Genomic DNA, 24,143 nt, shown 5'->3' with positions numbered 1-24,143 from the left:
CACATTAAAATTGGAACTAATTGGAAGCCTCAATGCTGGTGTCACTGGAGAGATGAAGGAACGAGCCACCGTGTCCTCAGTGTGTGGTCCCTTTGTGGTTGAGCGAGATAGGTGCAGGTAGAATAGCAGTGTAAATGCGCTGCAGTGCTGTTATCATTTTTAATTTGGCTATAGTCAACAGGGCTGACATGTCACTGCTGGCTCCTCCATGCCTCTGCTTCCCAACTAACCCAGAAGCCGTCACTGTGCCTGTGCTGAAGCATCTTTTCGTGGCTTTACCCAGTTAACAGCAGTCAAATTGTTTGAAAATTTCCATCGGCTCTCTGGTCCCATCATGTTTGCTGGCTGTTTCTGAGGGGCGATGTCATCTGTGCTATTTTTAGTTTACATGTATTTTTAAATCAAAAGGAACACACACAACCTTTTTGCAGTCTTGATCTGAAAATAATTTTTTTCACTCAATTAGAAAATGCAGAGAGCTGAATTTTGTGTAAGTGATGATGCTTTTTATTATAATTAGCCTGGCTAATTCCTATACCATCAGTCCAAGCCTTCTAATAATTTTTGCTATTTATAATGTGAACTTTGGGACTACTTCAGTAAGCCAGAAAGTGAACGTTCTATGAATCGAGAATTCAGAACGAGCTGTACAGTTCCTGGAAGAACTTAACCGGTCAAAATCTCTCTTGACAATTTTAATTACTTTGTAGTGGGGCCAGAATGTGGGTGTACCAGGAAGCAGTTTGCACATACGCTTTGTTTAGCTGAATTGCTGCTGTGCTGTCTTTTGTGTCTTAGGAAAGGTCAAATTTGGCTGTTTTCTGTACTGTACATGGAAGTAGATCATTAATGCAAGGTAAAAGCAAACCACAACCGTCAATAAACAGTCTTTTATTTTTCTCTTTAGAGACATTAACTTGTAGAAAACATTTACTTTTGAAATATGTCACGTTACACTGCAGCAAAGAAAAACGCTTTTAGGACTAGAGTTGCATTTCTGGCTATGGTTTACCATCAGCCTTTCACTGGTGCTCGCTGTTGGCAGACAATGTAGACCTCAAAACCTCAACTGTGAAACTGCCGAGCAGCGAGAGGTGACATATGGTCTCCTCTGTGCTTCAGATGAGTGAGTACTTCTGTGCAAACTTTCGTAAAGGCGCCTGCAAAAGGCCAAAGGAACCGAACACTGCAGTGTTTTTTCTAACAATAAAACGTGAAGGGATGACCCAGAAGCCATTTTCCCTGCCCCTCTTTTAGATGTATTTCTGTTTTTCAAGAGATTTCCTGATGTCTTACTTGCGACTGAGCTGAAATGTGAAAACTGCCCATCTGGAAGCCTGAGCTCATTCCAGTGCTTTCCTTTCAGAGTAAGGACATAAAACCAACAAAAGCAGCTTCTTTACAAAGGTACAATGTGTATTCCTTATCTACCCGGGCTGCATCAACTTACAGGGTAAAATCCTGTGGCCTTTGCTCGGAAGTGGAAATCTTAGCGACAGAAATGCAAATAGCATTGAGCACCCAGTGCAGCACCCTGGGCTTGCACGCCATCCTTACAGGAGTCGCTGCCCTGTAATGTTTAGTTCTGAAAGAAAACCATCTCAAATTCCTGAAAGTTACCTAGAGTTCAGCCAGATCCAGGTCTGGAATTTCTCAATAAAGAACTCAGAGAAAGAAAAAGGAAAAAACTAAAACCTGTGGACCTGGAATCAGCATGTCTGAGTTGCTCATTTCAGAATACTCTTTTTTTTTTTTTTTTTTTTTTTTTGGTCACTATGCAAAGAAATCAATAGCAGAATTGAGCTAATTCCTTACAAATTGAGCCCATAATCCTTTGCTTTCTGAATGTTTCTTTCTCTCCTCTCCAATATTCCAGAAATTTTCTGACAAGTTGCAAAGCCGGGAGGCTTTGGTGGCAATCTGCAGCTAGATGGTTTACTGATGGACCTAGAAAAGGCAAAAGCTATTTTAAAACACAGCATAGCTCAAACCAAAGTTATAGGCTTGCTGCTGAAATTACTGGGTGAGGTTCTTTGGGCTAAATCAAACTGGTGGTCTAACAAAATGGTCATTTTTGGCTTTAACTCTGTTAAAGTAGTTTGCCTAAAATAAGATTGTTATGGATCTCATCTCAAAACTTTGATCAAATGCCTTTGAAGGTTCTAAAAGTGTTCATTAGACGTTTCTTTCACTACAATGTTTTATCAGGCTTTCTCATGTTCAATACCCACATTCAGGGATATGCTAGGAAGCAAAAGGTCTGAGACAGATGTCGTTCTGTCCCAGCCGTAATACGAGAAAGGCTGAACTGAGTCACTTCAAAGAACCAGATGACCTGGCACCCTGTATTTGGTAAAGAGCACGAGCATACACCTTGCAGCAGAAATATAAGGACACAGCAGTTACAGCTTCATTTTTCTTCCTATTTATCATCTCAATTTCTGGTGATCTAAGAACAGTATTGAAGGCTAAGTCCACCTCTCTGCAAAGCAGCCTTTTCTCCCATTAATTTGTCTAGTTACTTCTCGCAGCCCTTAATATTTTTGGCACCTTAAATATCTCATTGCAATGCATTAGCAAAATTAAGCAGATGTTGTTTAAATAGTACTTCGTTCTGTTTGTTTTACACCTCCATCTGAAAAAAAGTATTATGAGATTAATCTGAATTCTTGTAAGAAAAGAGTAATTGTTCCCTGTTCACCTCTCCTGTGTCAGTCACGATTTCCGATATCTGTGTTATATCTCCCAGTTGTCATCTATTTTCTAGGTAATCCTGTGGTACCTGATCTGCCTTACTCAGGAGGTGCTCAGTCTTTCTGATAACCCAGTCACTCTTTTATCTGTCTTTTCTTATGTTTTTCTAATGCTTAAGAGGCTTCTGCATGTTGAGGTGCAGAACTTTGAGTAGTATGTAAGGGAAGAATGTACTTCCTGAGGGTTTATGGAGTAGCATTATGTTTTATGTTTGCTTTTTAATTCTCTTCTTTCTCTATCAGTCTGAACTGCCTCTTTGACCACCACTGAGATAACATTTTCAGAAAACTAACCACAGTGACTCCAAAATACCTTGCTAACTGATGCAAACTAATTTAGTGACTGCCGTGTTGCAGTCTTGGTTTTAGTTATCCTGAATAATCGTGAATCACCAGAAAATGTTATCTCACTGTTCAATCCTATTACATTTACCCTTTGTGAACATGTTTTAAAGCATGGGTCCCCTGGGAATCACACTGGTTGCTCCCCTTTGTGATCATTTACCCTTCTCTTTCAACGCAGTTATTAATCACAAAAGGAGTTCCTCTCTTACGCTTTACAAAAATGCTTTGGGCAACCTATATACATTATTGCTTAATCTGGGCTGCATGTTAAATGTTCTTCATGTCATGTGTAGAGTCCCCTTATTGCTTGGGCAGGGAAGATCCCTGGAACACACTGTGCCTCCCCTCTGTCCCATACATTTGGATTTCCTTTCTGTGGAAATCAGACTGAGGGCAAAGGCAATCTGGGAAGAGAAGGAGCGGAGGCAGGAGATGACAGAGGATGATATGTACTTGGTCCTCTTCCAACCGGGAGCTGGACTGTGGCTGAGAAGGACTCCGAGGTCCCAATGTTTATACAAAGCCTGTATAAACCAGCCCCCTTTATCAAAGTTTGCTGACGTTTTCAAAGCACTCTAACAAAGCCGCAGTTTCCAGCTCTTCCCATTATATGGTAATGAACCATGTGTTAGCCTGACTGGTCTGTCGTTTCTAGCTTTTCCCTAAAGCCTTTCCCAAAAGCTGGTATGGGTATGTCAGTGCTCCTTTCCTCCAGCACAGACTTCACTCTGAACTGCCAATTACAAAACACAACTAATAATACAGTGTGCTGGGGGTGGCTCTGAAATCTCTTACGAGGATACCAGAGTTTGGGAACTTTTTTTCTGACTTCACCCTTTCAAAAGTTTTGTTGTAGTAATTACCTCAGACTCCACCATAACGAACAATGGCAGAAAAATCCTACTTTGATTTTATCCTGTGGGTTTCTTGAATGCTCCTGTTATACCTGATGCTTGCTGGTTCCTCATGTTCCCTGGCAGTTCTCCTGTTCTTGATGTATTTGGAAAAGTTTTTATGCTTCAAAATATTTTTTGGCCTGCTTTATTATGGTTTTATATTTAACTCGCCAGAGTGTATGCTATTCGTCTTTTGGACAGAAGCAGAAATACAGAAAACAGTATTCCACAAGCGAGTGCACAGACGACATTCACAAAAGGCTCAGGTATTTGCAGTGGGTATCTAAAAATGCAGTCTTGGGGTACTTCAATGCATGGTGAAGGCAGGGGAGTTTGGTGAGGGCTGGAAAGAGGAAAAAGGACTTGGCAAAATGTGGCCCAGGGACTGTATCTATTTACATTTCCTCCAGCTTTCATTCTCAGTCTGCGTATTCCTAGAGGGTTATCTTTTAAATATATTTTAAGGAGAAATTCAGACAGCTCCCAAACTGCACAACAGCTGTAGCAAGCTTATTAGCACAAATTATTATTACACAGTATTGTAGCAGCTCACGTTGTGGAGCCGTATTGCGCCAGGTATTGCACAAATGTGAAGTGAAAGTTGGTCCCTGCCCCAAACAACGAACGGGTTCTGTCCCCACAGCTTACATAGCACATTGCTGAACAAGCACTCTCAGTATTTATGACCCTACCACATTTTAAGAGTGATCCCAAGGCCATGTTCAAGCACCAGCTTGCCTGCTGTTCACACGTCAATGGCACGCTCCACGTGCGATTTGGCCAATCTGGATTTAGGGCTGTGCCCGCGCCCCTTAAGTTCCAGTAAGCAAGGCACCTAAGTGTTTTGCTGAATCAGGATCCCTCCTTGTAGAAAATGTATCTGCTATTAAACATACATTATGCTTGCTCTTAGTGTTAAGTGCCTTGTGTCCTGCCCCTTTCCCCGCTAACCTCCACCTGTGGTGAGAGCCATTCATCTTGAATTGCTTTAATGCAGTGTTTAAGTATGTCAGCTTGGCAACAAAGCAGTTTGCACGGTATTTCAGTGAGAGGTTTAAAATCCCATTCACATTTTTAATATATGTTTCTCTCACATAAATTATCCCAGCTTGGTTGGCAGGTCCTGCATGAGTAATAAGGTTGTTGGCACAAACACATATCACAGATCTATTAGGAAAACAGAATCTTTTGTTTGTTCCTACACTTATACCAGAGCTGTGAGATTTAACTTCTACAAAACAGTTTAGATACTAGTTTAAAACACAGATACTTGTGTTTTCCTAGCAGTACATTACTACTCATGAAGATAACATATCCCCTCCGAAAGGTATCAGCGACAATAGAGATAAATCCCCATGCACAAGTGTGAATATTAAGCTCATGCTATGTGACCTAGCTATGCAAAAGGCAGCTTTCATGGCTTCTGCAGGCAGGCAGACTGTAGCCGAAAACTTGCTCTTACATAAAAGAGCTGCTACTGAAAGAGAAGTGAGCTGAATGCAGTTTTTACATATGAAAGGAACGTGTTCCCTTTCTGGTAAATAATGACAGAGTCACATTTCAGTTTGCTTTCTCTCTTTCATTCATAATTCTGAGAGGTGGTCGCTCTGTGTTTAACCTACAACAAATCACAGCTCTGCAAAGTTAAGTTCTCTGCTGCTTATGCTGAAGTCCACGTTATAAGGCCAGAGCAATGTCTGTACACAAGTATCCTGCAGTGCAATTTTGCTCCATTTGTGTTGTAAGATCACGAGCTGGAGAACTTTGTCTCAATATCTATTTTTAAAGCATTCAGAACTCTTGCAATGTAGGCCTGACCTGAGCACACAGTGGGAATCTTCCACTGTGTGGTATTTAGGGCTTTGAATCAAGCCTTCTGTAAACAATGAGTTATGGGGCTAATAAGGTATTGTGAGGAAACAGCTTTGAAGTGTCTAGCCTTTAATATCTGTATGTCTCACCAATTTTGTGTCAGATTAGGAAAACATATCCTTTCATAACAGCTTACGGTTACAGTTGCTAAATAAACGTTGTGAGGTTCTACAGTCACATTGAGTGGTTTGGATTGTTTCTTTATTACACTGTATAAAATATTAATTGTTGTTATTTTCAAACTGAAGGTAACAGTATGTTTGACATAATCCAGGCACAAGTAAAGAAAATTATGCGAAAACGTGAGAGGCACACTTTGAAGCTTATGTGCAAACGGATTAAAATGTATCTATGCAACTTGTGAATAAATTCATCATGATCTGAAAGTGAATTATCAGGAAACCAAGGCAACTCTGCAGCTACGGCTCTCTGTAATGCACAGAAGAACGTATTTCATCCACTGCTGGAGAGGCTGGCAGCATTTCAGAAATGCAGAACTCAGTTATTGGATGTCTCTGGATACAAGCACAATGAGTTTGTCAATATAACTACGGAAATGTTCAAGCGGAGCTGGAGCAAGACACAATAAGGAATGGCATTACTGATGCTGTGTGTGTCATTCCACGGCCTTTATGACGTCCGCCTGGGAATTCGTTCAGTCCAGGACAACTGTTTACACTTCAAACTTGGTAATTTTATTTATGGACTTTCATTAACAAAGTTTAAACAAGAGCAATTTCTAAGTGTTTTCCAGTAACAGTCTTTGAAAAGTCTGTCAGTTAAATGTACTTCGCAGATTGTGCATTGTCTAGCATTCCTGCTTGACTGCCTTTCCCAAACTCTCTTCCACCCTGATTCATTCAACGTGGTCCTGAGAGAGGAGCTCAGCGAGGCGATGCTGTGAGGTGATGCTGTGTGCCCCGACACTCACACAGATGGAGGAGGCCAAGAGGCTGGGTGGGTTATTCAGCCTAGCAGAACGAAGCTGTATGGCCTGTGAAAGCAAACCGGGGGTAACCACCACCCAGAGGCTATTTAAGCAGAGGAGCAAGGCTGGCACAAATGGCTGTCATATGGCCGTGAACAAATTTAGGCTGGAAGCAGGTTTCCAAACATCAGCGGAGTGACACTTCAGAAAGCCTCCGAGTAAGGAGCTGTGCGAGCTGCCTCAGCGTCATCCTGCATCTGCTGCGTGGGGGGTTGTGAGAGCCCAGAACTCCTTCCCAGCCGCGTTATTCTGCGTGTCGAGGGCTGATTATGAACGGCTGTACTTTAATAATTCGGGATTCCGAATAATAACTCGGGATTATGTAAGGGCAGCGGCTGTCACCCGCCGCCGCGCAGCCAACCCTCCCCTCACAGCCCCTGCCACAGCCGCCCCGAGCCCGCTGAGCGCTGCGGCCCGACCCGCTCCGCTCGGCGTGACTGACACCTCAGACAGCCAATCCACCGCACCCATCTTTTGATTGACAGCATATCCACCCAATCAGGCTACGAGCCGCACTCCGCCCTGCCTCCCACCTCAACGGGGGGGCGGTGCCAAGCGTCCCTCTCGCGACGTTTTCCGCGCTCCCCCCCCTCCAGCCCGCCGCCGGGTGCCGGCGCGGCCGCCATGTTGGTTGCTAGGCTGCTGCTGCCGCCCGCGTGAGGCGGGCGCAGGCGGGGAGGCGGCGCCGTTCCTCCCCCTGCTCCCCCCCGGGCCGCCGGGCGTCAGGCGGCGCCGTGCCCCGTGTGAGGGCTGCGAGGGGGCAGCCGCGGCCCCGCCGGCTGCTCAGCTGTGAGGAGAACGGGGAGGGAGGGGCGGGAGAGGAGCCGGAGGGGGCTCCGCCGCCTTCCTCCCCCCTCCTCCTCCTCCTCCTCTTCCAGCCCTTTTCCCCTCGGCCCAGCCGCCGCAGTACGATGCGGGCCCCGCTGCCGCCGAGGCCGCGGCCGGGCCGGGCGCTGCGGGGGGACTGAGGGGCGGTGTCGAGGGGGAAAAAAAAGGGGGGGGGGGGGCGGGCGCGGCGAGGAGAGGAGAGGAGAGGCGAGGCGAGGCGAGGAGGGGCGGGGCCGGCCCCGAGCGCGGCCCCGGGCGCGCCCCCGCCTGCTGCGCGCGCGGGCACGGGCACGGGCGCGCGCGCGCGCGGGGGGTCGCGGGGCGGCAGCGGCGAGCGCAGCCCCCGCGCCTCTCCCCTCCGCGCTCCCGCGGCCGCCCCCCCCCCCGCCCCCCCACCGCGTCTTCCCCCGCTCCATCGGCAAGGACGTGGCTGTTATATGAAGGTAAGGGGGCGGGGAGGGGTTGGGGGGGCCGTGATCCCCCTCGGAGGGGGGTTTTGGGGCGAAACCCGGCTGTGGGGGGGGTCCCGGGGGGGCGTAGGGTTGGTTTGCGGCAGGTCGGAGGGGAAAGTTGGCGGCCGTGCGCTTGTCCCCAGGTACCCGCACGTTGCCCTGGCTGTGGCCGGGGAGAAGGGGCTGGAGCGGCGCTGGGCAGGCGGCGGGTGCCCCCCCGGGGGGCTCTCGGTGCTCTCCTGCCCGCTTGTGTAACCGCCTGGGGCTCCCCGGCCACCGCGCACCTGGGGCTGGTGCCTCGCCTCGGCTGCTGCCGTGCGAGGTTTGGGGAGGGAGAGCCGGCCCCTTCCCAAAAAAAGAAAAACCCTCCCGGAGCTCAGCTCAGCTCAGCTCGCTCTGCCGGCGTGGGTGAAGCGCGCCCACCGGCGCCGAGAGCGTGCGGATCGGATGGGGAGAGCACATGCGGGTGAACTTTGTGCTGAGCCTCCCCGATTCCAGCGTGCGATTTATTTATTTATTTACTTTATTTAAACCGTGACACGGAAAATATTCGTGTCGCTGGTGTATTACAGAAGTGCTAATGGCTCGCAGCTGAACCGTCGTTTGTTAGCCGGTAGCCTGCACATGCATTTTCCCAGCTGCGGGTATCGCTCGCCCCTGAGCTCAACTCGGCTGGATGGCACCGGGGGCTTGTGGCCGCCCGGCTGCTGCCGGCATCGCTGGGAGCCCCCCGGGTGTGCTCGCACACATGCAGGCATTTATGAGCTCGTTACGTTATAAATATGGGCTGCAGGAGCACACCGGGGAGATTAAAACCGGTAAAAACGTCATCTTAATAGACGGCTATATCGAGGGAGAGCTTTCCAGTTCGTTGCCTAAATATAAAATATTCAGTATCGTAATCTTATGGATGCCATTTTCTTGACAATGGATTTCTTGCTTCGCTGACCTAAAAAGTTATTTTTACATATTGGCATATAACTCAGGTTTGCACCACGTTGATAAAATATTATTCTGAGTGATAAGCTTACAAATACCTACGTGTGTTTCTACACATTTCCCAGGCACGTTTTTGCTTTATAAGCTCAGAAATGTAACTGTGGGTCTGATTTTTTGAAGATAACTTTGTTGTCATTACAGCGTCTATGTATTTTTAGATTTTTGTTCCTTTTTTTTTAAACTAAAGCAAACATTGAAATATGAACATGTTTCCATCAAAAGCAGAAATGTTGTAATATTTTACCTTTTAGTGCGTTTTCTTTTTGTCTGCTGTTAAGTTTGTTTGAAATCAGATTCACCTCCTTAGGGTTTAGTTTGGTGGTGTTTTTTTTTCTTGTTAATTACAGTTTTCCATGAAATGTCTTATTTGCTGCCATGCTTTATAATTCTGTTGTCCTGCTGAAGCCCTGTTGAGGTTGTACATAGCAGTATTGATTGAACACCCTTGCTAAAAATACTGTCGGGGTTGGGTGTGCTTACAGTGTCGTCGCAGGAAAGTTAAGTCTGCCCTGTTTTTCTGTGAGCAGAACGAGAGGCTGATTATTAGCAGCTACGTTTGTCAAAGCCCCGAATAAAAGCAAAATCCTGTGATCTTAGGAGTAATGCTAGTTGCTCCGTTGAGTGGCCGAACTCTCTATTAGCGGACAGAGTTCATTAAGTGCTATTTACATGTCAGTGCCATTAGCATATTTTGAATATATGGTAAGCCAATACCCAGGGCACATCGTTTTGGCTCTGTTCCTGCAGTGCCCCCTGTTTGGGCAGAAGGATCCACCTACCCCCAGCTCGCGGCAGGAACTGAAGCTTAACCAGTGGCTCTGGAGGCACGAGGCCGATGTTTATCGAGAACATTTGCTGCGTGTGAATGTTTTGTGTGTTTTGTTGTTAACCTCCGTGTTTGTGTGGCACGTCGTACAGGCTTCAGTGCTTGCAAAGAGCTACATGGTTGGCACCCCGAATAACAGCTGAATGTGAGTGCGTGGCAGGGTTATTTTGTGAAAATGAAATATTTTCCTTGAACTTGCTTGCCTGTTTTATCTGATCAGGAAGATCCTGATCAGTATTTGGGGGCTGTGTCCCTCTGGGGCCTTGTTATCCTTGGCGGGTTGTTTTATGAAAGTTTTGCTGAATGTACGTGGAAATTTTGTGCATCGTTTTGTGCTTATGTGTAAAAAGTGGACGGTTTGTTGTACAAGCATGTTCTGGAAAACTGAGTGGAGGTTGCAACTTTGAAAATAGTGGAAGGAAGGATACCAGGATGGTGTGCTTGGTCCTGAAAGCTAACCTGTGCCTAGGAAAGAAAGCTAGAATGGCTTGCTGGTGGCATTTCAGACGGTTGGATGAGGTAAAGGGATTGCGTTAAGGGTCTTTTGACAATTATGATGGACTAAAAATTCTGTGCTAACTCTTTAGTTTATCTAAGCAATCAAAACAAATAGTCACATGCCACGTTTCGTTTGGCACTGAAGTCACCATTAGATTATTTTTTTGAAACTGCTAAACAGTGAGTTTCTGTGGCCTGTTTTCCTAGGTCTTCATGCTGCCATTAGCTAGATCCTCTGGTACATCGGGATTCTGCCTTGTCCCTCCTCTGCTCCCCCGCCCCCCGGCCAGTCTGGGTTTAAATTTGGTACGAGATCACATGAATCCCATGCCTTCACATCCTGTTTTTGTGTCACCTCACTTCCATTCTCACCAATTATAAAAATGGTCAAACAAGAGAATCTTTCAGCAGATGGTTGACTGTGCGTCCTTTTTTTTTTTTTTTTTTTTTTTTTTTAATACCTCGCTTTCACTCTGGTGCTGTCACTTTCCATAAAATGGCCAGGCAAAATTCTCCCGAGTTTCATTGTGATCCAGCCTAAACAACTGTAAACATGGTTTGCGTGCATGTATACTGCGGGCCTGTTTGTAGTGGGAAGAAGGAACTGTGAAGGTAGGAGAAAAAGGGAAGGGGAGGATGGTTTGGGCAGAAGGCAGACCCAGGAGGAGAGCGGCGTGGTAACGTAACAGCAGCTCTTGCTGTCTGGGCCAGCTGTTCATATATGCTCATTTGGGAACAGAAGCTGTTTTTCCTCGAGGACTTGTAATCCATTGAAATAGCACAAAATAGTTCTGTGTAGGCTTCTGAAAGCCTTTTTAATTTCCAAGATTTTAAAATTTTCTGGAAGTAATCTCTGCTATGTTTTGTCACAGAATTACATAGCAGAATCTCCTTTCCCAGTTTGGAGAATTTCACAATTATTAGGAAACTCTTGCTGCTTATCACTTATACCATGATTTCTTCAGGCACATGGTAGTTACTGTACTCACAGAAGTCTCACTGACGTGTCGCCATACAAGGCTGAGATGCCCAGATGCAGCTCACAGGAACGTGGCCGTTTTGCAGTGGTCTGCGTTACTCAGCTCAAGTCTGTGCTGATTGTGTGTGCTGTGGCCCAGCGTGTCCTACAGAGCATTACAGCTTGTAGGCAAATAGTTACTCAGGTAAATCAGACAGGCATAACTAAATGGATTTTTGTTTGAAATGTGGGAGTTCAACCAGCTTTTACTTTCCTCAGCTTTTGCACCTTGGAAGAAGAAATAGGTGATGCAATTAGACCTCTGTTTGCACGCTCCTTTGTCTTGCACTGCAATTACTTTTTGGACAAGTTAAAGGCAACTGTTGAAAGATAAATGCAAGTCTCTGTGAGTGGCTTATGAGATACAGCCATCTCTGTAGTTCCACGAGGAAGGGAGAAATAGCTAATATCCATTTATAAATAAACTGTCACTTAATTATAAGTACTTACGCTCTTTAATGAAGAGTGCTTTAGGAAATATTTTCACCAATTGGAGATTGAAATGCAGTTGCTGGTTAAGAGTTCTCAGGCCATCCGTGAGAGATAAGAGATAAATAAAATTGATAACACCCTTAGAGCATGTGTGTTCTCACGTTTCCTTTCAGGCTTCCCTTAACTTCCCTGGGGTTAACTGCCCGAGAGAACGACTGAATTACTCTGCGTGACCAAAGCCCAGACCTTCACATGAAAACAAAATGTGTTGCTACCAGGGATTCATGTTTTCATACATATAGTTTTGAAATTTAGAATTGTGTTTATTAGAATGAAGGAGGATATTCCAGTATCTGCAGTATCTTCTCAACTTTTTTATTTTTTATTTTTTTGGATACCAAATACTTAGTGATTTTGATTTTAATGCGGAAATCTTTCTTCTAATGTGCTGCTTTTGGGATGTTGCTCCAGTCTGGAGGCCTTACTTACATGTAATTTTGCTATTTTGTGGTAGTTTTCATAAGCTATTTTAAAATTCATTTAAAAGTAAGCTCTTAGCATTACTTTTGTGGAGAAAAATTTATTAGGAGTAACAATGTCAATTGATTCGGGTTTTTGTCCATTAACTGTGTATGGGTTAAACATACGTTCCTTACTTACTTGGCTCTAAAGGAATATTAACATCTAAGGAAGCTGAATGACATTTAAGCACTTTGAGTGCTTTGGCCATTTCATTGCACTTGCATACCACCATCTCCCTGCCCTACAAGCAAAACAGTAACTAATCCCCCAAACAATGTTGTGTTTCTCTTGCAAAGGACAGGCGTGGAAAAAGGCCTCTGTCAGTGCAGCCCTGAAACTGAGTAATGAAAGTTACAATTTTTTTCTCAGATCAGAAAAATATTCTCAGATAAGTCGTATCTTTTTTTTTTTTTTTTTTTTTTTCAGTTTGTGGTTGTGTTGCTGTTATTATTTTTAAAATGGCATCAGTCATTAAAACCAGAAATTGAAACTGTATCTGCAGCAGATAGCTCTCCATGTAAACCAAAGCAGCAGCTGGTAAAAGATAAGGGCCTGCTGGGGCTTCTTTTTCTGGGAGAGATGTGCTAACATACTTGGTCTTAGAAGAAGGTTAACAAGCAAGATTCCTCTGTTTTCTTTTTGCAGCAGAAGGTGGTATTTGCAAAACAGTTAAGCAAAGTCAATAGTCAGGATTTGATGCACTGGAAAGATGCTTCCCAGATCTCACACCAGTGACTTGATGCTTTTGCTTTAAGAAACAGAATGATGTCACTTCTGAGGAAAATCCCCATAGCAAAACTGATTTTTTCACTAACCTTGTAGTGAATTCATAATTTTTTTTTTGTGGGTGGGGAGGGTTGAGGGGTAGGTAGAGGGGGACCTGCAGTTTTTCCTTGACAGCTTGGCTTTGAAGAGAGTTAAAGTGAACATCTGTCACTTTGTGCTTGTCTGCGGTGATGCTTGCAACAAGCTCTTAGTGCCATCTGAAACAGTACCATGACATTTTTCATCTTCCAAAGCAGGAGTGGGGGCAGATGACCGGTGCTGCTGGTGGCCCACAGCCTTGCCTTCGAGGTCATTTTCTACCATGCAGGTTGTGCATTGGCCACTTCTGTGTCGTGTCTGTAAGCTGCGTGCAGCCTCAGTGCTGTTCTTAATATGTGTTACTGAGTTTGTGTGGTGCTCTTATTTAGAGAAGATGTTCTTCAGGAAAAGGGAAGTTTATTATTTAGTTTGACTTCTCAAAAATTAAGTTTTAACACTTGGCATATGAATTTCAAATCACTGTGGCCTGTAACTTCCAAGCTGTGAGCTTCTATTAAAGCTTTCCTTGGAAGAGGTTTTCAGGTTTTTGGGGGAGGCAGGTTGCTGTTATGATTGATGCCGCAGTCTGTTTTACTACTTGTGTGCAAATGAGAGTGTAGGTTAGTCTCGGGAATCCTAATCTGCAAATAATTCCCCACTTAGTACGATTTAGGTTTGTGGGTTGGCTCTGCAGGAAGATATTGCAGGCATCCTGCTAGCTCGTCTGGATGCATGTGCTTTAGGTGGAGTGCATCTCTTCTAATCTAATGTTTCGAAGGACCTTCCAGATGTAATGTGTGTTAAGAAGAGCTGCTTGGAAGCTGAAACTGTGGCTACGTCCTTAAAGCTGAAGAGAGGTATCACCTTGTCTGAGCCTGGATGAAGAACAGGGGAGAGGAGAAACTGGGAAGGACGGCTTTCCTGCAGCGCTTATGGAAGCTATAAGGTTTAGGAAAACACAATTAAAAAGGAAAAGGGAATATATTTTTTGTTTAATATCAACAAATCTCATTACCTCATGGGAGGCTTCTGCTGAAGTAACTGCGGTTTGCACAACCACAGGAGGTGGAAACTGAAACCCAGAAGTGGTATTACAGTGGAACAGATCAATCTGCTGCACGATTGGCTCCTACTTCCAAAATTTTTTTGAGCATTTTGTTGCTTCTTTTGTTCCTGTGATCTTGGTTAGACGTCAGTGATTTGGGTGTTTCTGTGTACGGCAAATACAATGACTTCTGGTTGTGCTGCTAGAGTTTCTTCTCAAGTTCGCAATATGCAACTGGGTAAGGAGGGATAGAGCATTAATGGTGGTAAGAGTAAAAATAACCTTTCACTATTAATCTTTTACTCCTATTTTTCATTATATGAATTGAAATATACCGTACTAGCTATACAAACCATCCACTTAGGAAGTAGCTTGAACTTTTTAAACTTCCTGTCTTCCTATCAAGAAATAATTTAATATTGGTGATTTTCTCAGAAAAACTTACCTGGCTTTTGCTGTGCTTTTCTGCATGTCCTGACCTGCTTACAATGTTTCTGGCATTTTCCCTTAACAGATCTACTCTTACCTTAGAGATGTAAGGCACTGGTGATACTGTCATCTGTTCCCCCGGCACCTACTATGGATTTGAGTCGTTTGTTCGCCAGCTCTTAGATCAGCTGGGGGGAGCACGTTTGGTGACTGTGTGAGAGGCAGGAGGCTGCGGATGCTCACTGTGGTCGTTTTTCAAACAGTTTCTGGCTTCTTGCAGTCCCTGTGCTTGCACGGGCTGGATTCTCTTCTAATTTCTCAACAGCTATGTAAAACTTACTGGATTGAATAATAGATGCATTAAATACATTAATTAAAATATCTCTGCTTTTCAAAACCATGCCACACTAAAGGCTAAAATAGATACAATAAGAAAACGAGGCCTGGGTAACCACTGCGGTATATACAGTTACACTTGGAACAGGGTTCCTCTGGAGAAGACTAAAAAAAATAGGCTGAAAATTAACATCTGACAAAAAACCCTCTAAGAGGAAATTCCTACAGGAGAACTTCATTCTTGAGATTAATTAAATGAAAGATTAGAAATTCTCTAGATGGCTGTAAGCTATTTAATAAAACCGAAGCAAGCAATTAAAATACTCAGTTTTAGTTACCAGCAGAGGCATTGCTCCTTTTTATGATCCTGGTGTTGTGTCGCTGTCCCCCCATTGCATATGTTCTGCCTTTTACAGGAAAGCTATATGTGCAGCTCATTAATGCTAGACATTTTCCGCAGAAGGATTTTCATTAAGAAAAAACACAAAACATGATGTAGGAAAAAAAAAGGTGATCTAGATAATAACTTCTTTGGCTTTGAGAACACACACGCGGCCTTGAGAAAACAGAAATAAAAGTGCTTTGTAGGAATTATACTAATGAAATGTATGTGAGACTAGCTTGAAAGAGAAACTTGATTAGCTGAAGTTTCAGATGTTAACATTTAGCCACCTCTTGGTAGCACTTCCACTGCCAATAAAACTGCTCCTGCTTTCTCAAACCTCTGGTTTCTTCCATTTCTAAATTATAACAATTCAAGCATCTTTCAGTTCACCTCTTTACAATATTTTTTCCTATGTCTTCCAGACAAACTGATTATTTCTAACTGTTCTGATTGTAGTTCCCCTAGTATCTGCAGAAGTCATTTTCCACTTCAGCCTTTCGTATTCGCTCAGAATACATTCTGCATTCTGCTGCACCTGGCGTGCCCTGACAACTGCGTGTGCTCCAGCAGTTGTCTGTAACAAACTGCAGGTCGGGGCTGTGCTGTATCACCACAGATCCATCCCTCGTCTGAGGGCACTGTGTGACAGCAAATCGCATCGTCATGGGAGGGAGAAAATGCCTAACTGCAAGTTGCCAATGGATTCTGGAAAATTGAAGTAGTTGCCATAGTTCAGCAGAGTTACGATGCCACAAGGAAAATGGGAAAGACAGAAAAACTCCATCTCTTGTATGCCAAGTAGTGCTATTATACTAAGTTGCTCCAAATTAAGTTCCTGGCTGTATAAGTTGTTAGAGTGTTCTGTGATGAGATTTCTTCAGAAGTCCTTACTACTTTCTGCTGGCAGTTCATGAGCAAACAGATGTGATCTGCGGTGAAAATAATGATAGATTAGTACAGAAGTTTCTGACGATGACCTTCTTAGCGCTATTGTATTTTTCAGTTGGAAACAGAAAGCCACGTTCTAAAAATCTGCTTTCCAAACTTAAATGACTATAATTAGTGTTCCAAAGAAGCAACAGTCAACCTTTTTCTTTTGGCAATGCATAAATATATTCATTTTTATAACATTTAACATAAAACACATAATCCATTGTCAGACTTTAATGCGGAATGTTAAAAAGGAAGAGCATGGCTGTTTATTCTATTAATAATGATTGTGTGTCTAAGTTAAAATGAAAAAAGTGTTGACTAACTATTCCTGAAACGAATCAGCTTTATTTTTATTGTAGCTCCCAAAGTATGGAAGTGGGTTTGAAGCCCACTTTGCTGTGTACAATTAATAGAAAACAAATTATGCTTTGAAGGCCTAACGTTTCTGTAGATGGGGTTTCTTTTCAAATAACCCATGTCCTTCCAGTTGCCGGCATACCCAGCTGCCCTGAAAATGCTTCAAGGTGTCTTAAGAATGACATAGAAGTAATGAGTGCTTATGAATGAAGGCATTAGGGATGCCAGGCCCAAGCCTTTGGTGCATTTCCAGTACTTGCAGATAATATCATTGTTATGAACACATATTATAAAACATTAACTAATGTGTCCTAAAATCAGTAGGGGGTTATAGTTAAGAAGTGTATTGGTTCCAGGGTCTATGATCTAACTAATGTATATTGCATACTTCAGATACATCTGTACACGTGCTAAATAAAATACCTTCATGTTGGTGCATAGCGGACAGCAGGCTGGAGTGATAACGCTTGAAAATTCCTTAATAACAAATACACGTTTTACTGCAGAATATATTTCAAGAGTATGCCGAGAATTTTTGAAATAATAGTTGAGAAGCAAATCCTGACATTCGTGCTTCCCCTTCAGGAGTGACGGAAATATATTTCATATATTGTTTTTGTGTTAGACTTAATCATTTCCACCAAAGCGTCTTACATGCACTTCAAAAAAAAAAAAGTTCAAATGTTCTGTTGACTTTTTGAAACTTTTTTTGGCAATGTTAGGCTCTCCATTTATTTTGTCCCTTGTTTAACAGTTTTTTGTGTGTGTTTTCAAAAGCACTTCCATTCACCATTCAAGGAATTCAATAGAATTCTAATAGGAACCGCACATAAATAACTACAGAAATCAATGCTCCAATTCAGCCAAGAGTTTTTTGTGACTTCAAAAGCCACAAGAGCATTTATTATTAGAAATATACAATTGACTTTTCTTGTATTATCATTTTGCATAGTGATTTGGTTTTTACCACCACAACAAGATGTTTGACAGTTTCATTTGAAAATGATGTATTTACATCCTGTGTTCCACAACAGTTTAATTTTTATCAATTCTGTGAAACCACATCCATGGCAATTTGCATGTTCAGCGCTGGGCAAAGGTTCGGTGAAATACTCACTCGGAAATTTTTCCTCAAAGGTCAACCGAATGCTAAGCCCAGTCTCTCGTTCCCGTATTGTAATGAAAATATAAAAAATCTTTTGATGTGTAGGGTTATTGGATTAATTTTCATATATACAAAACTCAAAGTGAAGCATCTCCCGTCCCTAGGAAATGTTTCTGAGGTGTCCTTCTGGCTGCAGAGGTGAGCTGCTATAGCCCAGGGCTGTCCTGCATGTCCCTGCAGCGTGCAGTGGTCTCACTGCCCCCTGGCCGCATCTCCACTAGGAATCCTGGTCCCTAAGCTCTTGGCTGGGCTGGAGTGAGGGAGCTGGTCTCCAAGGAAGTAGCTTCAGCACTCTACGAGCCTTGGCAAGTCGGTGCTTTTTTTTGGTAGAAAGAACCAGAACTTGATAACAGGATGGTATGACCTGAAATCCAGCACCCTGACTGCCTTAGTAATGGGCTGCTGGAGGCTTTGGGGCAGCTCTTGTGTGCACTTTCGGGTAGCTTTTAGTGTAGTCTTACCACGTAGGGTGGAAAGCACACCCAGGAGGAAACAGAGGTTTGACAGGAGAGCGTTTAAACACTTGTCCATTTTTTTGTGTTTATGTTTTGCTTTTCACAGTTCAATTTATTTTCCAAACTATCTGCAAGTTACTGGCAGGGGCTTCTAGGTGACAATAGCCTTCCCCCAGCCTCCTAATTCCTGCTCACTAGGCAGTCTGATGCTGCTGCTCTGAGGAACTGCCTCCTGGCATTTCATTCTGGGAGAGACCTGGTGCTGAGACTTCCCTGCATGGCCACCCAGTTCCCTCCAGATGCAGACCAGCCGTGCCATCCTCCTGCACCTCGCTGCGTGAGCAGGTGCTGCAGTGCTGCATGCCTCTCTTGGTGCTTGGGAGCATTTCTGTCAGCGGGGCGGAGAGGAGAAGAAGCAAAGCCTGTCTCTAGTCCTCTCTCCTAACAGTTGTTGGAGTGGAAAGGATACACAGGTGAAACTTCTACTGCACCTTGAGAAAGGTTTTGATTGTGATCAGGGGGAAGAGAAGCAAGAGTGGAGCATGATGAAGAGCAAGACTCCTAAGACAGTGTGGTAATTGCAGCTACATTAATGTTCAGTGGTTCCGCTATCCCTTGGAGTTACGTGAATTTAAGATTAAGTGTTAAGATTAAGTGTTGTCATGGTGTTATCTTAAATAACAAAGGAAGTGAAGTCAGACCTTCTTTTGGTTCTTCAAAGTTCTTCCCCATTTCCTTTGACCACTTCTGTCTAATTCTGGTTGTATTTGAGTCAGCTGCTTTCAGCTTGACACTTAGGTCCCTTAGGCATCCGCGAAGTTAGTATATGCTAATGTCTGCGTTTCTGCTGACTGACAGGTACATGAAAACCTGCCTCACTTCTGTCACTGGAACACAAAGCTTCTTTTAATTTACCTGGCCATTCAGCATTTACAGAAACAAGATACTAGAATGTCACTGGCCTAATTTGTTCACTAAGTCGTTAGCTTAATGTCTGAGATCCGCTAAGCAGGGTTTACTTCCTGAAACATTCTCTGACCATTCCTGGGTTCTCATAGATAGGTGGTGTTTAACTGGTATCTGAGCTGGGGTAGAGAAAATAAAAATGGGATACTAAAAATATAACAAAAAAAATAATGATATTTATATATTTAGGGGCGCTTGGTTCTATTAAGGGGCAAAAGAGGCTCTTTAGATTTATCTGAAATCAAGCATTCCTTTTTTTTTAATGTTTGTGTGGATCTGCTTTTTTGTGAAACCCAATTTTATGACAGTAAGCGAGACACAAACCATGCAATTCATGCTGTTCTTGAAGCAATTCTGAGTGTTACCCATCCCCTCTTGCATTGCTTCTCTTCTCTAGCTAGTCCCAAATGTATGGAGGAAAGGCAAAAAAACAGCTGGAATTTGTTTTGAATGCAAGAGAAATGGAAGAGAAAAAGAAACAGATAAAACATGGGGAACACTGGGAAAGAAACAGTATTCCCAGCCCTTGTAGGTAATTCCCAGAAAACCTGAAGCGGAGTTATTAAAATGTTCTTATTTGTATGAAGCAACAAAGACTTTGTTGCTTGATGCCAGACACTGCTCCATAGCTCCACTCTATCATGTAATCCATTTTATTGAACATCGTTTCAAACTGACTGAGGTTCCTTAACCAGCCTGTTTATAGAACAGGTGGTTAGAAATTTACTTCAGAGACAAAAATATAGTCCTAAATTTAGACTAAATTCTTCCCTGACCACTTCATTTACTCTATTTTGTACTTACCATTCCTATTCCAGAAGTGCTTTCTTCTGCCTGTGCAGTTTGTCTGAGTGCTGCTGTCCCCTGTATCGTTTATAAAAATTGGTGTTATGTTTTGAGCTTCTTAATAGGCATTCCACCAGCTAAATGTGGAGAAAAAAATAAATCATGTTTCAAAATAATTACAAACTGTTACAGCTTCACTCCCAATTTTACAATGTCAGATAAAGCAGTCTGTTTTTTTTTTTTTTTTCTGTATTTCATCATTATTGGGCTTTTTTCATTTTGGTACTGCTTGGTGCTGGAACACATCTGTGTATTTTTTGAGGCTCTAATAGCTAATCCACGTGAGCTTTTGCAATACTGAGCAGCATCAGAGGGGACCTTCATCTATGCCCGACTAAGCATCTTCTTATGAGGAATTCCCTCTTACAACAGCATGACATAGCTGGCTTGTTTGCATCTTATGGTCTGCTAAAAATATTTTCTTTCCTTCCCACTTACCTTCTACAATCCTCCTCAGCAGAAATGGTGTCTGACCAGTTTGTGTGCTGGTCGGTGTTTTTGTAGTTGGTTATGCCTGCTTGGCAAAGTACAGATGTTGTCCGAACTTAGTCTAAATTTCAGTAAATCACTGAATTAAGTGCCTATGAGGGGTTATTTAAAAGTGCAAGCTATTGGGATTAGTAGAGAAAACAAATCGGATCAGCAGCTGACCATATAGGTGACTGCAAATGGCTATACTGTAAGAGCAGCTAACAGGATGGAGGGAGATTATTAGTCATGCTCTTCAAAAATCAGTCTTGAAATTAATTCTGTCTCATTACATTTGTTAATAACCTTGGTATAAGAATTATGTCTCTTCTTATTAAAAGCTGTAGATAACAAACTTCAGAAAATAGAGTATTTCAGACAACGGGATTATTCTGTAAGGAAAATAAGGAACTCATAGATCTGAGCACTAAAAAACTAATATGATTTAATAATACAAAATCAAGTCTTTAAGGCATCAGAGCTTTTCTTTGCTTTTAGGAAAAGCACTGGTAGCAATTTCAGTAACCGTTCTCAATATGAAGAACGAGCAAGGCTAATCTAGCACCAGGTATCAGTGGCTCGATGTGAGGGCAGAGTGTGCCTGTTACTTCTCTGCCCTGCCAGGGCTGCCCAGTAGTTTTGGTGGTGACTTGGTGACAGAAGAGAACTGGGGACACGCATCCAAAGTTTCACCAGCAGCACCGAGTTGGGATAACTGCAAGTATGTTGGGGACCATTTCAACATAGAATTTGTACGTGTTGTTTTTCAAACTTGTCAAGATAAGTTAGGGTGGAATTCGTTAGCACTTGCAGAAGATAGAATTAGGGTATTTTTTTAATGCACTCAGAAAATTATCTTCTAAAAAATGCACTATTTCTTTTTTAAAAGTTTAGAGAGGTTCTCTTGAATGGTTGTTTTCCAGACTTTCTTTAGTTTTGTATGAGAACACACCTGGAAACAAATATCATTCTTTGGGAGTTCTGAAATACTAGTTTTTAAGAGGAATTATATAAATGGGATTCCAATTCATTAGACACGTTTACAAGTTAAATATGAATATTAGAAACTTCCATTAGCAGCAATGCATGCACTATAAGCAGATCGACTGGTTTACTGAGATTATGCCAACGAACTGAAATAATGGCCTCTTACTTCAGGAGATTTGTGCTGAAATCAGCTGAGGTCATAAGAGAAATTCTGGTTCTGTCCCCGTTTCTCGCAGAAAGAATGCTGCCAGTCAGCGCCGCAGCGGGCCAGACAAAAGGCTGATCAGCGGGAACATCTGGATCTCGCTGTCAAATGGCCCAGTGTAGTAACACAGCTAATTGCAGCTTGCTCTTAACCTTTATGTCCTAATTCACGTTTGCAGTGCTTGCAATAGCATTATCAGACTGATAGTTTTTTTTTTTTTTTTCAATGTTTGTTTAAAAAAAGGAAAATTTTACTTACTTTTGAGCAATTGATGTGATTTTAGTGATTGTGAGACAAGCTATGTCCTTTAAAGACTTAATGCATCTACTTTGTGGACTGGTCTGGCTGTTCTGAAACACTTTTTTCAGTGCTGACAGTGCGGCAAGGTGGGCTGGCCATGTGTTTCAAACCCTAAGGAAGTGCCGAATGCTTTTCATGCTTTGTATGTCTTATGAATGTTGTGTACACCAACAGGATCTCTCACAGATACTGCACGTTTTAGTTCAATGCTGAACTGTCTTTTCTGTACAATCTCTGTTCCTGCTTGTTTTTCATCTCATCAGAGCTTACTTGGGTCAAAAAAAAAAAAAAAAGCTAAGAATAAACAGTACAGGATTTGTCTACATAGAAAATAGTTGTAAAACAAAATTCTGCTAACAAGCAAAATCATTATTTCAAACTTATTTTACTCATGGGCTTTCTTATTCAGTATTGAGTGTCCAATTGACCTTTGGTTGAATCCTTTCCTGTAGAGTAATAAAGGCAGCCTTACTGTTCAATAAATGGGTTATGTTAGGGAGAGATACAAAGGGAGAGAGAAAAAAAAAAAAAGAGAAAGATGTGCTGGATTTTCAGTGAACTGGACTGAAATCTGAGCATCTGAAGCTTGAGCTTTTGGGGAAGGCTCCTTTTATTTGTCATTCCCCCAGGAAAAAGGTTTTGTGGAATGTTTCCTGGATCTTAAACATCTTAATGATCAAAATATATTTTGACCATTAAATTAGAATGGACATGAAGTTCATATTTCATGCGATTGTTCAAAATTTTTTCTTGATGAGCTCCGAAGCACTTACAGCAGCTCGGGAAAGTAAGCCCCAAAACATTACTTGAATCTTTGAATTCAGAGATTACATAGATTTAGGATGAATCTAAAAAATACTTGTCTTAATAGTATCCCCAGTTACACACTGGCTGTGACGTACACGTTTTTGTGCTGTAGCATTTATTGTTCCAGTACCTATACCGATGCCTTGTGTAGACGTTTTCCCAAATGTTTTAACAGCCAGAGGGAATTAAGCCTCTGTCCCCTCCACACTTGCCTTGAGCGTAGCAGTAATACATCCCTCCCTTGAGCACAGTAAACCCTCTGTAGCACATTTCTCTGTGGTTATACAGATTTCTAAACATAAATTATAAAGGAATTGGTCTAAACTGTATTAACATGCTGCCTTTCCAGAGGAGCGTATAGATTTGTGGGCATTGTAGGTTCTGATGGATTAGCAGAACTCTTTTCTCAACAAGAATATCAACATGTGAAGGCTTTCACTTACAAAAGTCTGCCCCTTACTGTTGAGATGCTTATGGCTGATGCAGCTCCCCAAACCTGCACAGAGCCTGCCATAGTTTCTAGAAGCAGGTTTTCATGCCCTTGAATTGCCTTTCCCCTTCCGATTGCAGGGCCCCCATCTCTGCACCGCAGTGATCTCGCGGTGGGCGGGCAGTGTTGGTGTCGGGCAGCAACTTGCTGAGTAGTGTGGTGCAAGAGAAGGGGCTGCGTGGAGGGGTCGAGATCTGGGATGTTACGTTCAGGTAGTTGTAAGCAGCAGCTGCTCCTTGTATAACAGGAGTTTGGAGGGGAAGGAGCAGATCCCGCTTCCTTCTGCTGTTTCCTCTTTTCTCTTGCAACTGGGCTTTGGTGCAGGTCTTTAGAGTCCATCTCTCTTCGCCCATGTGGGATTTTCAGGTAGGTGAAGATGTTTCTGTATCTGCTTGATGGAGCAGCGTGGCCTTGCCTACCTCAGCCCGCTGCTGCTTGAGTTGAAAGTTTTGTTGCAATCATATTCCATGCGCTGATGTGAAACTTCTCAGTGGAACATCTTTCATCTTTCCTGTATCATCATACAGCAGAATGCCATGTTTTGTCTTTTCTTGGCAAAAGTGCTGTTGATCATTTCCAATACGCATTGATTTATTAGGGCTTGGGCATCTGGAGGATAAGAAGAGTACTTGTGGACTTCAGAAATACTCTCACAAATAGTAAAGCTGAACATGCTGTAAGAAAGCGATGAGAAGGTTTCTGCTAGAGGCTAACTGCAGGCACACTTACAGGCTCC

General features: G+C 42.9%; 1 protein-coding gene across 3 annotated transcripts in view; it reads left to right on the top strand.

The window, feature by feature from the left end:
* Positions 1–7,988: 7,988 nt before the first annotated feature.
* PTPN4 (protein tyrosine phosphatase non-receptor type 4) overlaps positions 7,989–24,143 on the top strand; it is a 112,952-nt gene continuing 96,797 nt past the window's right edge. For 2 of the 3 annotated variants that reach the window (XM_082763458.1, XM_082763459.1), the window contains exon 1: positions 7,989–8,125. The gene's annotated coding sequence lies outside the window, so the exon portion shown is untranslated. The remainder of the gene's footprint in view (positions 8,126–24,143) is intronic. The other variant, XR_014317780.1, reaches the window with a different exon arrangement.

Source organism: Aythya marila, assembly GCF_965140915.1.
Source record: "Aythya marila genome assembly, chromosome: 6".
NCBI lineage: Eukaryota > Metazoa > Chordata > Aves > Anseriformes > Anatidae > Aythya > Aythya marila.
Note: the sequence above shows the minus strand (reverse complement) of the source record. Positions and strands in the feature narration are given on the sequence as shown.